This window comes from Grus americana, chromosome 1 (genome assembly GCF_028858705.1).
Source record: "Grus americana isolate bGruAme1 chromosome 1, bGruAme1.mat, whole genome shotgun sequence".
NCBI lineage: Eukaryota > Metazoa > Chordata > Aves > Gruiformes > Gruidae > Grus > Grus americana.
In genome coordinates this window covers 162,815,377-162,830,749 of record NC_072852.1, presented here as the reverse complement: position 1 = coordinate 162,830,749, position 15,373 = coordinate 162,815,377, and the positions used below count along the sequence as shown (strand labels likewise).

Genomic DNA, 15,373 nt, shown 5'->3' with positions numbered 1-15,373 from the left:
CCCAGCATGGCTGCCAGAGCCAACAAGGCAGGTAGACCCCAGCTGACTTTAGCAGAGCCATTCAGTTGTCTCTATCCCGGACTCCTGCTCTAGCAGTGCGTTTCAGCTCAGGCATGGCACCAGACCCACGCTGGCTCTGTACATTCGTTCCATTCTGCCTCTTAGCAATAATCCCTTGGAGCAGGAGTGCTGCTGGAAAACAGCGCAGAGACATGGAGAAAGCAAGCTCTATGAGCTATCATGCCGTGCCAGTCAAACTCTTTACCTCCTCTCCAAGCCAGCTGTGCCAGACTTGGACTGGCTTTCTGCAGAGCCATTTGGTTGACTCTGCATGCTGCAGCAAGACCAAATGATCTAAGTTTAGGCTCTGTAAAGTGTCTGAACCGCTTCTGGGCCAACTTGACCCTGGAAACTATAGAGTCACCATCCCACAGCACTATATATTAGCACACAAGCCCTGCCAGAACAGACCTGGCTCTGCAAGGAGCCAGCTCAGTGTCCCTGCATCTGCAGTTGAACTAACCCACAACTTGTAAACCACCCACAAATAATTGAGAGTTGACGGGGTAGAATTCATTTCATCCATGCAAATTCTCATTAATCTGCAATTTCTAAGCAGGAAACTGGAGGGAGAGAGGGAGGGTAAAGGCCATTCTACTGAAGTGAATCCAAGTGAAACATTAAGAAAGCCATTACATTAAATTGCAGGAATAAAACATGAAGCAGGACAGTTTTGAAAATTAAACAAGCCGCTGTTCTCATAGGCTGTGGTATGAATTATATCCGGTCATTTTCTGTGCGGCTCCTATGGTTGGGATAAGTGGAAGAAACTTACTACAAGGACTGGAACAAAGCGGATTCCTTATCGCAACTGTCAAACCAAAAATAATCTGGCCAAATGCTGCCACTCATTTAACAAGAGAAGTTTTGAAAATAATTCTTGAATTTATTATTGAACAGCTTTCTCTGCTCAACGGAGCTGCTTTACACAATCACTCAGTTATGTCATTTTTGCATATATATGAAAATAACCATTCAGTCTCCAGTGGTCTTATTATTCACTCTCAACAGTGTATTTAAGTGCTTTGCATTTCATCTTAGAACAGGGAACATAAATACTTTTCATAGTACCCACTGGCAAGCCCTACTTGGTGTGGCATAACTAGCCAACTGATTTTTAAGAGGTGGTTGTTGGGCAACTCTTCTCAAAAACACTAAATAAATGGCAGCGTAGTTCCTGTTTCCATGGGGATATGGCAGCAAAATAAAAACATTATCTTATATGTGTCAGGCAACAGACCTCAAAGGGAACAGAAGAGAACTTCTGGGATGTTAAGATATAGAAAAGGATTGATTGGAAAGGCAAAGCTGCTAATTATAAATAAGAAAAAAATGCTTAGGCTTGCTGATCCTTTATGAGAAATAGCTCAGCTGCTAAGAATATATCTGACATTTCATAGGGGCTTGGTCTGTTCATTCAGCATAAAAGGGAACAAATATGTTGTTTATACTTTAAAGCATCCAAATGGCAACACCTTTATGCCCTAAAGAAATTCTGGAGAAAGCTAAAGAAAACAAATATATTCCTTTTCTTATTTTGCCATGCTACTTAAAAACTTAGCTGTCCTGAAAAGAAGTGATAAAGTTGCAACAAGCATTCAATTGCATTAAATTCCTGGACTGTATCCATTCTAACAGCAAGCCACTGTTATCAGGGGGGAGAAGAGCTGGGTGTATTCTCATGCCAGCAAGGTGGTGTCCTATGAAGGTGCCAATAAAAAGGAAAAAAAATCTAAGTAGAGCTTTGCCAGTACATATGGTGTAACTTTGAAAAGCAGCCTCCAAAGTTTATTCTAGAAGTATCTGCAGGACACGGATTGCTTATGTTAAAGTAAATCCAATCCATAAGAGATCACCTAAAAATAAATTACTGATATTTTTTCCAGTATTTCTATTCCCAGTGAAGTCAGTGGTCAGACTCAGTCATTGGCAGCAGATAATATAAGCATATTTATGAAAAAAAAGTAGAAATATCTATAGAAATAGCTACAGAACTAGAGATACCTGTCTTGATATCTCCGAACGGATGAAACCTCCTGCTGTGGATTATTTGTGGGGCACTCATTTTACCCTCTTTCCCGAAGGAAGTCTGCTGACATAGGGCTTGAGTGCTAATGAGTTCCTGCAATTCCCGTAACTGGTATAACAGATGCAAAACCCCATCCGAATCAAACATTTGGCTACAGGAGTAGCAGGAAGAAGCATCTGTTTTTTGGCAAATGAAGCACTGCTCAGCATTTCAGTGCAGGAGGGGGAAAAAACCACAGTGAAACCCAGCATTAATGTACAAAAGATGTAGTTATTTTAAAGCAATAATGAACAAGCAAAGTCATATCTCTTAAGAAATAGAACTCAAAGCAACTATGAAAATCCTCTTTCTCACGCATGCTGGCACTAAAAGCAAAACCTTTGGATTCTGTGTACAACACAGCAGCATGATGCAGCTTTGTGTTTAGACAATGATGCTACTGGCTGGGAACATTTCTGTGAAAACACACACAATTAGATGAAGAGATAATCGGAAAAAGCTAGTTTGACTCACTAGACAATTATTTTTGTTTGAATATGACAACGAGGAAAGGGACATTTTTTAATCTAGCAGTTCCTCTAGCAAAGGTGTCATGACTTTCATATGAGCCCTGGGAAATGTATCATTTATGTACAGCTTTTAGCACTTTCTCACTCGCTAGCAATACTGTTACTGATATCATGGTGATCTGGAAGAACAGAACACCATGCAACGCTGACTTACTATAAATTCAGTTCTGATTAGTTGCTTTACTAACTTATAACGCTTTACATGATCCTTGCCATTGTGGAGTTTTACGTGATCAGAAAAAATGTCAGTGCTTGAAAGGAGGCAGATGAAGTCAGGCAAGTGTCTTAAAGAGCTCTTTGCTTTGCATTAGGAGAAAGGATTTGAAAAAGAAAGCTGTATTTTCAGCCTTAATATTTGATTTGTAAGTACTGCTACCTACTTCTTGAATAGTTTTGCCAAATCCTTATTGAGTTCAGTTGCTGTTATTTTTTTCAAATTCCTTTCGGTTCTTGAATTCGTACTGCTTCAAACAGAAACTTGAATTATTCTCAGTTCAGACTGGATATTAATTTTGCTATCCATTTCTAAAGATGCTGCTTTTAACAAGTTGTCCTTTATAATTTCTTTTCTAAAGGAAGCGATATAATTTAATCTTCTGTGAATTCTTGATACTGGCTTAAATAGAACAGAAACTATAAGAGTGGGCAGTAGAAACAGGGTGGGGAGAGCTGTGGGTGAGGGACGGGACTCACACAGGGGATGTATTTTCTTCCTTGGTTCTAAACCATCCTCTCATTCTCTATAAATTATCTTCTGTCTCACTTTAATTTTCAGCTCTTATTTTTCTGTATTGGCATTTGCCTGTACTTCAGGACCATTATTCAGGAATTTATCTCTCAGCCCTTCCACAGGCATGCCATCCCAGGATCTGTTGATAACTCCAGCTCACAGCATGACGGAGGCCTGGTCTCACGTCTTATCCTCACAGGCTGGAAAAAAACATATATTCTTAAATATGGCCTAAAATAATGTGGAGACGAGAGGAAAGTTTAGAGGGGTTGCACATTTTTTAAACACAGCATAATTAGCTGCCTCCCCACCATCTTGACAGGTTGCCCAAAGCCCAACTTCAACCTGTCAGCTCCATGGCTCTTGTCCTTCTCAGCTCCTCAACCCAGGAACCCACATCCACACATTTCCTTTATTTTTCCTCACTATCTCCAGACCAGGAAACTAGCCTTGTTTCTGTTTTCCCCTCTGCTTCAACCTGTGTCCTCCCTGTACTCCAAACCCTGTTCCCACGCTCCCCAGCATTGCACCGGCCACTTGCCAGCTAGCGAGGCGAGGTCGCTCCCCAATCCCAGAGCTGCCACCTCCTCGACTGTCACCACTAATTGCCGTCTGCAGGTTCTGTTCATGACACTGACATGGAAATACACAATTTCCAGCCCCAGAAGCACTAGTTCTCAAGCAGGTGTCTTCACGGTCTGGCCAAGATTTGCTCTGCGTCCTGTTACTCCGGGTATCTCCTGCACAGACAGCAGTGCTGTTTCCCTGTGCTGCCTTTGTGTTCATGGAACAGACATACACACTTCAGGGGTGTGATGCATCAAACCCTAACATTGGTGTCTAAATTAGATGAGCTGGTGGTGCTGTGCAACCAGGATGCCTTTAGTAATCTTCACAGCGTGCACATTCCTATGTAATGGGGGTCACCGGCTCTAGCGTAGGACTGTTCTGCTCTGCCTACAGCATGTAATCACCTTAAAGCTGTAACTGCTTCTTATGAGCTAAAAGGAGAGGGGAAATGATGCACACGGACATCTACCACTACTTGGTGTCTTTATTTAACTCTCCAGAAAGGGGTAGTTACAAGGTTCAGTTGTCTTAATGAAGGGCAAATCCTGTCAGTTTGATTTGTTTGCTACCTGCCCTAGCAAACCCATGCCTAACTGCCCTAATTTTCACTTCAGAATATATAGCAGAAAGCAAGAGCTGCAATGAACCATTCTACCATACAGAATAAAGATATGACTATAGCTATACCCACTAGCTTGGCTATAGTTTTGATGATGCTGCAAAAATGTTTCCTGCTCCTGAATTATATATATCAATGTTGCTTTTGCAGCATTTTTTGCAACCCTATTCTGACTATTTGGCATAATTTGGATTTGTCCATAACATATATAATAGAAAGTACATGTTCATGTGTCTTATTCATTTTTTTCCAACAATAAAGACTTGTGAGTGAGTACAGGCAGCAGTTCAAGGGCACACAGTATTACAGTGCAGAAGGAGGGAACTGAGAAATGACATTTCATTAGTTAATTAATTCAGTCAGTGATTTTATGCTTACAATGTCTGTAATTTCTTTGAGGCTGTTCCAGATATGCGACTAAGCCACGAGTCCTCATTCTTTCCTGTTCTTTCCCTTACAATGCAGGCTTCTTCGATGAAATAAAGATCAAATATAGCTATAGTAGTCAGGGTGGTTTAAAACTGAGCTGGGGACATCCAGAACAGAGAACATATCTGTCTATAACCGGAGCTGTTAGCTGTCTCTAGCTACTGGTTGTCAATTAGGCATAACTGAGCACCCATAACATCCATTGTTCAGTAGATTATTTTAGCAAAATGATCAAAAAAAGACTGTAGCCTCTCTTGTCCTCGGATTTCTTTAAAGAGGAAAACTCTTCTTTATCTCTTTTTTATTTAAAGAGTGGAACTGCAAAACCTAAATTTATTATCATGTTGAATCAAACTAACTTAGTTTACTAAACTATGTCAAGGCAATACTTAACAGGTTGTTGGGTTTCTTTCTAGGTGTCCCCCCCCTTTCTCATGTTGAATGCTACCTATTAAATTAAGGACTGCAGAATATTGTTGTTGTTAACAGCAATGTCATTACTGGTTTACCACATTTTGTAATGTTTGCAGATGCAAGGGATTTTTTTAATTTTTAGGGAAAAAAAATCACAAGGAGGATGGTCAAATGCTGGAACAGGTGGTCCAGAGAGGCTGTGGATTCTCCATTCTTGGAGATATTCAGTACTTAACTGGGCTTGGCCCTAAGCAACCTGAGCTATTTTTGAAGTTGAATCCATCCTCAAAAATAGCCCTAATGACCTCCAGACATCCCTTCAAATCTAGTTATCTTTAGGACTAACAGATGATAGTCTTAATCCAATATATGAAACCTGTGCTTTAAGCAATTTTCTCTGGAGTGTTGGTTCACTAAAACTCTCAAATTTGAGGTAAAGTCAAACTATTCGGGATGATTTTTAGACATATGGTGCTTGGGTGTGTTTTGGTTTTATATTTTTTTTTAAATATGATCTGTGGGCTGTAACTTTTAGTGCAATTAATGGTGAGATGTTGCTGAAGGAGACTTGAAAAGCTCTTGCTTGATCTTACCTGTTCCTTTGTGTAGTTACTTCAGGTATGTACCTTGTGGTCTTTTGTACTCCTTAAACCTTTTTTTTAAGGAGAGGAATTAGTTAAACTGAATACAGATTACTATGTATCTAAGCTGGGCATCCTAAGCTTATTTTTAATATTTATATTACAGTGTAGATCACCTCATTCTGGTAGAGATGGCTAAAACAAGTCAAAGGAGTTGTGCTTTCAAAGTCTCTGTTTCTGTCAAACGAGAGCAGAAGTTGCCTAGATTAATTGGTTAGCTCAGCTCCAAACATCTGCACCACAGATACCTGAAGTTAGGTGAGATAGATAGATTCCATCTAAGATTTTGATAGTTTAGAATCATGTGGCTTGGGAAAATACGTATTCTGTGGACATTTCTGAGCCTCTGTTGCTCAGTTTTCTGTAACTGCCAGGGTGATTCATGCTCAGTTCAGGAAGCCTTTGGTCAGGGGCCATAGCAAATCATGTCCAGGAGAAATTTTGCTGAAAAATTCTGTTTCCCATTCGCTCCCCTGGGGCATAAGGACTGTTGCATGTTTTAGGAGAAGGTCTTGATTTAGAGGTGCTGAAAACTGAACACACTACTGAAGAACAGAGTTAGAGATTTTTATCTTTTTTGTTTAAAGGAAAAATATTCTGCACTTGATTCCAGGCTTCTAATGAAGCTTTTCAGCTGGAATTTAGGAAAGGACTCTGCTTTTGACTGACTTCATTGGTTATGTCTAGTATCTGCTGGAAAAGCAGGATATCCAGGTATGGATTGCCTGGTCATCATGCATGTAGTTGTGAGAGTTCTTAGAGAATCTTAATGTGACAGAGAAAGGCTTAGAAACTGGCTGTCTTAAAAAATGATACTGTCTCTGGTTTGTCTTTGCCCCATCAGATACATCCACTGTCTTTTCCACTGTCAGCCTTAGATTGTTGTTATTCTTTCTGTAAATGTGAACACAGTCAAAGCCCTGAATGGAGGAAAGCTGGGAGTGTAGCTTATGGTCTTGCTGTCTTTTGGGGAGGTGGAAAGATACTTAGTTCATCTGCAGAGAATTGTTCCTTCATTTTAGCTTTTCCTCCCTTTTAGAATATATCATTATGTCCCTCTTCTATTTCTTTGCATTTGCCATGCTGCCAAGACTGAAGCTGTGCAAATTCTTCTTCATTGTAAAATGAAGAAATAAATGGAATTTTCCTCATTTCACTTTTCCTTACATAACTGAAAATTGAACCCCTATAAATCAAAAGGAATGAATCTCCCTTCTCTGTAAGGATTTAGGTTGAAAATCCATGGAGATCAATGGTACAGGTGTGAAAAGCAACCAAACGTTCCATTCACTCAGCTCAATACTAAAGGAGAAATTTGTGGGATGCGGCTGTTGAGGAATGCAGAATGAAATAAAACAACTAACTTGCTGGAAACCGAATCCACTGAGTGTTAGAAAGCTCTAATAGTCATCCTTCTTCCTTTCAGCTGCTCACCAATTCTAGGTTTTTATCGAGACATGTGAGCAACAGAAAAAAAACATTTCATTTAGAATTTTCACTGCTAAATAAATTTGCATTTACTTCACTTCTTAACTTTTTGTCTCACTTCAATTTTCTCTCTGTTGTGACAGTAACAGCAGTAACATTAATACATAATTAGATGGGTAGGAATGTGCTCAGAGTCAATAGCTTGTAATAGCTCCTTTGGAGCCATAGTAAAGTATCTCCTATAGCAAATACATGCTTATGGACTTGTTAAAACAGACATTAGTTACCCAATAGTCCATTATGGCTCCTTATAGTCTACCATTTCAGTAGATCTATATTTAGAGTCATATTGATCAGTAATTAAGAGACAGCATGGTGGCAAAATGGAAATATATCATAAACAATCTTAAAGAAGTAATTTATAGAAATGGTAAAAACATCAGGAACTGGCAAATGTCTTTTGCACTATTTTTGCTTTCATGTAGAAACCAATAAACTCTATAAAATTATAACTGATATTATAAGATTCCCCTGTGTAGGCTGAGAAGCTTACTTCCTCCAGAATTAATTTTTAAAACAGAGCTATTAAAACTAGGAAGGAGTCAGGCAAGTCACTACCGTGTATATAATCTTCATCTACTCATTGTAAAAATTAACTTTATCTGTGGTGAAAGTAAGCACTGGTAAAGGGAATTCAGCCACTTTTAATTTGAGCCATCTGGAGCTTTCCCATCTCTCATTAGTCTGTAATACCATACAGATGAATTTATCCGCTTTTCTATTTTACAACTATATTCATTGAAATACAATTATAATAATCAATTAATTACAAATAGTTAAAAGTCTTTATTAGAATACACCTAGAAAAGATGTTCAGGCACAATAATCTTTTAGACTATCCAAAGTGCCACAGTAGTACTAATCCCCTATGATTTTCACATGGTACTCAAGATATTAGGACGTGATTAAATGTAAACCCAGAAAGAACAGCTATTCCTCACTTGGTTTACATTTCCCTCCACAAGGGGACCGCAATATTATTACTTCTGTTGTGTGTAATGGAATTGTTTAATTCACAATAGCTCTTGCAAATGTAAAGATTTAGTTACCATGCTTGTACTCACTGATCAAAAGAGGGATGTTCTGCTGTGAGCCTATTCTTCTAATTGTTCCAATCTCTGCATTAACATTAATTAGCAAATTCGTCTTTCAGTCTCTCCCACATGGGGCATGTTCAGTCAAGGTTGGGTCAGTAGGGAATTTAATTAATTTATCAGCAAATTGGATTTTTCATTAGGTGTCCTTGCTTTGTTGTTTTTCTTTTTTTTTTTTTCCAGAAATTTTTGGTGGTTTATAAAACTGTAGGGTTTTTTCATCTACAGTTCTCTAATGCAGAGGTTGTTAATGGAATGATATTGAACAGAAATACCTCATTTATAAAGAGTATCAAAAGAGAGGTTCTGTCTGTCTCGCTGGTCATTTGTAAGCAGGTACTTCTGTTAGTGGGAACTTTTTCCTGTGTAGGCTTGCGGTCTAGTGGGAATATTACTTTACAGTAAACCTGCCAATAGCTGGATGTATAAATGCCTGATATTTATGGCTTAAGTACAAAGGGTATCAGTGTGTGAGAATTCAATTCAACGAGGCTAATCTCAAATGCAATTAATGTTCACATTCTTTATGTGCCCCTGTGGTAGTCTGTTTGCCCAAGGAATTTATTGGAAGTGATACATTTAATTAAACTTCTTGAAACACTTGGGTAATGATATCATTTAGGTGATAAGGCATCACTTTTGGAAAGTAGAAAGAGGAACAGCACGACTGTTGTATTCACTCTGTACTACTTTACCTTTGATGGAGGGTATGTGTGGTTCTGTGAAGGGTGTGTGTCGAGTGCTACTCGGAAAAGCTGATTTCCTCATGTTCTACCAAGCTGCTAAATAAAAGTCAGAAATGTTTTGATCTTGTGTCAATTTTGATTTAGCTTCAGTAAAGTAGCTATATGTACTGTGTGGACAAAGGTGAATAAGCAATAAAATTTGCTAAACTGCTCATAGGAAAAAAATGTGGTTTGCTATGTTTCATTGGGGATTATTACTTTGCTAATAGAAATCATTTTTTTTCTGCCTATTTAGCACCCATTCCTTATAACTTCTTAGCCATATAACTTGTTAATTAAAGAGATATCCCCTTCCTTGCTACCAGCATCTTCCACCTGGTGGTAAAATACATGTTCTTACAGAAATGACAATATGAATTCTCATAGAAATCTTTTTTTTTACATTTTTCTTGTGCTTTTTTTGGTAAAGCCAGGCTGTGCTACCCTAACTCTGTGCTGATTCTGCTCAAGACTGATATTCTAAGATAAATTATACAATGCATGAAATTATTGTCAATGTTTGTCTTTAACAGCCTTGCTTACACAGTGTTGTCCAAACAGCTCAGCACTACAAGTAAAATCAGTGAAGGCTGGCTGGGTGACTAAAAATTTCCTTCATGTGCTGTATGTCTAGGAGCGAATTCAGGAGGGTAGTCAATGAGAGTTTAAATCCCCATAGCCTGGGTTTTGGATGCCACTGCTTAAAAAATTCTCATTGCAGGAGGAAGTGAAGATAAAAATACACATGTAGGTTGGTCTCAGTAGGGCAAGAAAGGAGAGGAATTTCATTTAATTGCTTGCATAGAATCATAGAATCATTTAGGACCTTTAAGGCCATCAAATCCAACTGTTAACCTAACACTGCCAAATCCACCACTAAACCGTGTCCCTTAGCACCACATCTACACATCTTTTAAATACCTCCAGGGATGGTGACTCAACCACTTCCCTGGGCAGCCTGTTCCAATGCTTGACAACCCTTTCGGTGAAGAAATTTTTCCTAATATCCAACCTAAACCTCCCCTGGCACAACTTGAGGCCATTTCCTCTTGTTCTATCACTTGTTACTTGGGAGAAGAGACCAACACCCACCTGGCTACAGCCTCCTGTAGGTAGTTGTAGAGAGCAGTAAGGTCTCCCCTCAGCCTCCTTTTCTTTCTCCAGGCTAAACACCCCCAGTTCCCTCAGCCACTCCTCATCAGACTTGTGCTCTGGACCCTTCACCAGCTTTGTTGCCCTTCTCTGGACACGCTCCAGCACCTCGATGTCCTTCTTGTAGTGAGGGGCCCAAAACTGAACACAGGACTCGAGGTGAGGCCTCACCAGAGCTGAGTACAGGGGGATGATCCCTTCCCTAGTCCTGCTGGCCACAATATTCCTGATACAAGCCAGGATGCTGTTGGCCTTCTTGGCCACCTGGGCACACTACTAGCTTGTGTTCAGTCAGCTGTTAATCAGCACCCCCAGGTCATTTTCTGCCGGGCAGCTTTCCAGCCACTCTGCCCCAAGTCTGTTGCCTGGGGTTGTTGTGACCCAAGTGCAGGACCCGGCACTGAGCCTTGTTGAACCTCATACAGTTGGCCTTGGCCCATCGATCCAGCCTGTCCAGATCCGTCTGTAGAGCCTTCCTACCCTGCAGCAGATCAACACCCCCACACAAATTTCTGTCACCTGCAAACTGACTGAGGGTGCAGTCCATCCCCTTGTCCAGATCGTTGATAAAGATTCTAAACAGAACTGTCCCCAGTACTGAGCCCTGGGGAACACCACTTGTGACTGGCCGCCAACTGGATTTAACTCCATTCACCACAACTCTTTGGGCCTGGCCATCCAGCCAGTGTCTTTACCCAGCAAAGCATACATCCATCTAAGCCATGAGCAGCCAGTTTCTCCATCAGAATGCTGTGGGAAATGGTGTCAAAGACTTTACTAAAGTCCGGGTAGACAACATCCACAGCCTTTCCCTCATCCACTAAGCAGATCACCCAGACATAGAAGGAGCTCAGGTTAGTCAGGAAGGACCTGCCTTTCATAAACCCATGCTGACTGGGCCTGATCACCTGTTTGTCCTGTATGTGCTGCGTGATGGCACTCAAGATGATCTGCTTCATGGACCTTGTAGATTCTGAATTATTTCAAAAATTTTCTACAACTACTCAAATATGTGAGAAATATCTGGTGAGATGACTAGGAAAGTTTGCTTTGAGACTACAACCCCTAATATAAATTCAATTCATATTTCAAGATCATCTTCACAATGAAAATTCCTCCTGAAGTCTATTAAAAAAAAGAAGAAAAAAAAAAGAAAACCATATACACGAAAAACCCGAAAACATTAATGATGAGATTCACAAGCATAGCTGTAAGACAGGCAGTAAATTCTGTAGTGACACCAGTGTCCCAGACGTGCTTGTTCTTTCAGAGAATGGAAGCATAAGAATTTTGATATGTTCATTCCATTCTTGTTATAGAAGCATTTAGATTAAACTTTTCAAATACAGATAAAGACACTATCCCAAAATATTAACCATTAGATGTGCTTTAGTAAGAATCATGAAAGATTAATCTCCTGAGTAAACAAAATCGTTCTCTACCATCTTGTGTGTATGTGTCTCATTCAAAGAAACATAAAAAACATTAAATATATTTAATGAAAAAATCTGCTGGTTTTATATGTATATATACCAGGAAAAATCTGAGTATGTAAGGTTTTTCCTAGGGTGCTCTAGAGTGAACTTTTATAATAAGCATGGGAATCCCTTCAAATGGCAAAAGGGATAAACAAACAATACCTAAGTAGTGCTGAACATGCAATGCTCTCATGTCTCTTCAAATCTGTGCAGGCTCAGTTGGAGAAGAAGGTAAATGCTTCTTAAATAATAGGAACGCTTTTTCTTCTTTTGCTTATGTACTGACACTGTTTCCATGATACAGAATACCAGGGAGAGCTTATTTGTGCTTTAGAAATGCCACATTTCTCCTGAATTTAAACACAGGTTACAGTTGGGGGCTTATTTTCATCTGTAGGGAAATGAATATAGAGAAATTTTTCATTTTTGAGAAAGTGTCCTAATACTTGATTAAAAAAAAATAAGGAAAGGGGATTAAAGAGACAATGACAAATGAGAATGTATGTGCTAATTGCAACCCAGCATGAGTCCATGCATCTTACCAGGTGTGAATGTGCCAGTCTTCAATCAATCCACAGAGCTTCGCTGACAGTGAGGTTATAAGGTATCCCTCAGTCTCATTAGTTAGACTGTCTGTTCATCATGTGGAGATGTTGAATGCTGAATTTGAATGAAAGATTTCAGACATCCCAGTAGGGATCTGCTGAAATTACTTTGACAGCATTTTGGTCTTAAGTATTATTTTCTTCTATGCAAAGTCCTGAAAATTTGCAAAACATAACAGTCAGTCAGATTTACCATTCCTCCTTTTTCAAGGAGCCAGAGCACAGGATGGACCTGCGCTCGGACCACCACTGGACCTTCTTAGTTGCACTTCTAGCCCAAGTGCAATTCAGAGCTATTTAAGGCTCCTAAATGTTTCATAAATTCTGTGTGATTTCTGCAGACATAGGACAGAGAAGAATTCTCTCTCAATGACTTGATGAGGACATTTCATTTAAAGTAGGATCTTTGGAGGGACAGGAATAACAACATTATCTTCTACTACAGTAGTCTGGGAGAGCTGTTTAAAGCCACTTGTTCAATCTGCATAGTCGCTGAAATGATAAAAGAGGGCTACATTACACGAAAGAGCCAAGTCTGAAAAGTTTTATTGTTCTTTCTTTTTTCTTAAATAAATACAGATACAACTCACTGCCTCTTAGAAATTCATGAAAAAACAATATCACTTACTTACTGCAGACTGGTAATGAAGCTTAACGTTTGCTTCTATGGTGAAACGTAGAGGCATAATTATATTGCCATTGTAGGAAGAGCATAACTCACCAAGCGGGAGAAATTCAGATATTACTCAGAAATGAGACCATCCATGCAAAGAAATGTATTGGTAAAATTATCCTAGTAAATATCATCGGAATGACAAGTCATCCTGTCATGGAGATGGGAATGTCGATTTCAGGAGAGTAACCTGATAATTTGGAGGTAAGCCTGAATCTAGCCCTAGGATTCAAGTACTCATGAACACAGTCCAAATGTGACCGACCTCTGAGTACTGCACTTCATGATGGCCTCTTCTTGGAGGGTGGAACATCATATATAAAAGCAATGACTAGTTTTTAAAAAGAGAGTGAGAAACAGCTATTATGCGAGTTAAATTATACTGGTAGATAAACTAGAGGAACATGAGTTTATAGTCTGACTTTTCTGTAGCTGTATGTTAAGAACAAGCAAATAAATGCTCAATTTAAGTAAATAAATATGGTAATGTGAAGCATTTGAATCTGAGGAACTTGGGCCGTAAATCAGTCTCAGTTAATCATAATTGTGTCTGATACCACTGAGCATCATTTAATGGTATTTTAAGGTTCATTTTATATGAATAATAAATAGGATAGTAAGATGCATATGCATATTGAAACAATCTTACCTTAAAAATTCAATGGGACTTTTTTTATTATATGACAATTTTGGAGTAGAACCTCTAAACCAGACCTCCCCATATTTTTTTTTAACAGAAATTGATCACTTCTATTGTTAGTCTAACACCCGTTATAAAAATGTTAATAAAAATATTTGCTACCTGCTTCTTCGATCAGTCAGTTCAAAGCCTGAGACATCGGTCACCTTGGCTGTGGCACGCATCCTCCCAGTTCCTTCTCCATCTGACGTCCTCTGTGCTTTAATTGCTCCTGCACTTTCCAGTGGTCTCAGATCGGTTGAAAGAACTAAGGATGTGTCCTGAGCACTGATACCACTCCCTGGTGCTTAAACTGATGGTCTTTCAGTCTAAATGGTCTAGCTGTTCTCACGACCATACCAGTCCCAAGGAGAAGGAGGGCATAGAAGGTGTTGATGGGCATACATGGTGTTGAAACATGCATAAATCAGAATCAGTTTGAACAGAAAGCTCCAGCAACTGTCAAGAAAGTGGTTAATATCACTCCTGTAGAATGGAAGATCACTTAAATTTACGTGGAAGAGGTGAACCTGCATACGCTTTTATTAGACCCAGATAATTTTGTGGTTTGTTCTTCTTCTCCAGTGCAGTCTCAAGTTGAAGTGTTGCAGGTGAGATGAGACAAGGTCTCTGGACAAAAGCAAGCTTAAGGTGAAATACCTTATCACTTGCAAAACAATCCCTCAGCATCCATTGGAGAAAATAGGGCTGTCATATGCCATGAGACTTTATTTATTCAAATTGTCTGTATTCTTGCTGTCTCTATAGTAGTAAAATCACTGAGATCCTTTACAGCATTCAGGCTAACTGTCCCTAGATTTAAACATCAGATAGAATCAAATATACTTGTTTTTTCTATCACATTTCTATCCCTTCACATTCAAGTATGACCCCAAAAAAAGAGATTTGTGCTTTCCAATGTCACATAAGAGGTCTTCTGAAAATATCTAAGTAATGGCCATACATTCCTCTTATGGACCCAGATAACAGAACATCTTTTCAGAGTATAAACAGCCAGTGTTAAGAGTTCTTCCACACCAGAGAAAATCTTTTGGATAATATGTAGTTAAATAAAACATCAACAGTATAAAATATGGAACCACACTTAAGGTGTGATGTGTTTTATCAAACCTATAATTCACCACACAGGCAGCAAAAAGCTTCAGATGCAAACTGCAGCTACTCACATAAATTGGCCCTAAGGTCTCTAATGCTACCAAAATACAAAAAAATAATTACACTATGTCTCTGCACACTCTGTGCTAAAGCAGATACTTGTTCAGAAGCCCTTATGTTATCACTCAGCTCTACATCGAAATTGTAATATTGACTGATGTTAAATAGTTTGTAAACCTTTGGCTGCTCCATCTTGAAAACTCTTGAGTAAAGCTAAATGTGATGCAGAACAGAGCGAAGAG

General features: G+C 39.2%; 1 protein-coding gene across 2 annotated transcripts in view; it reads left to right on the top strand.

The window, feature by feature from the left end:
* The window catches only part of GPC6 (glypican 6), a 796,186-nt gene that overhangs the window by 672,123 nt on the left and 108,690 nt on the right, over window positions 1–15,373 (top strand). The window lies entirely within an intron of this gene.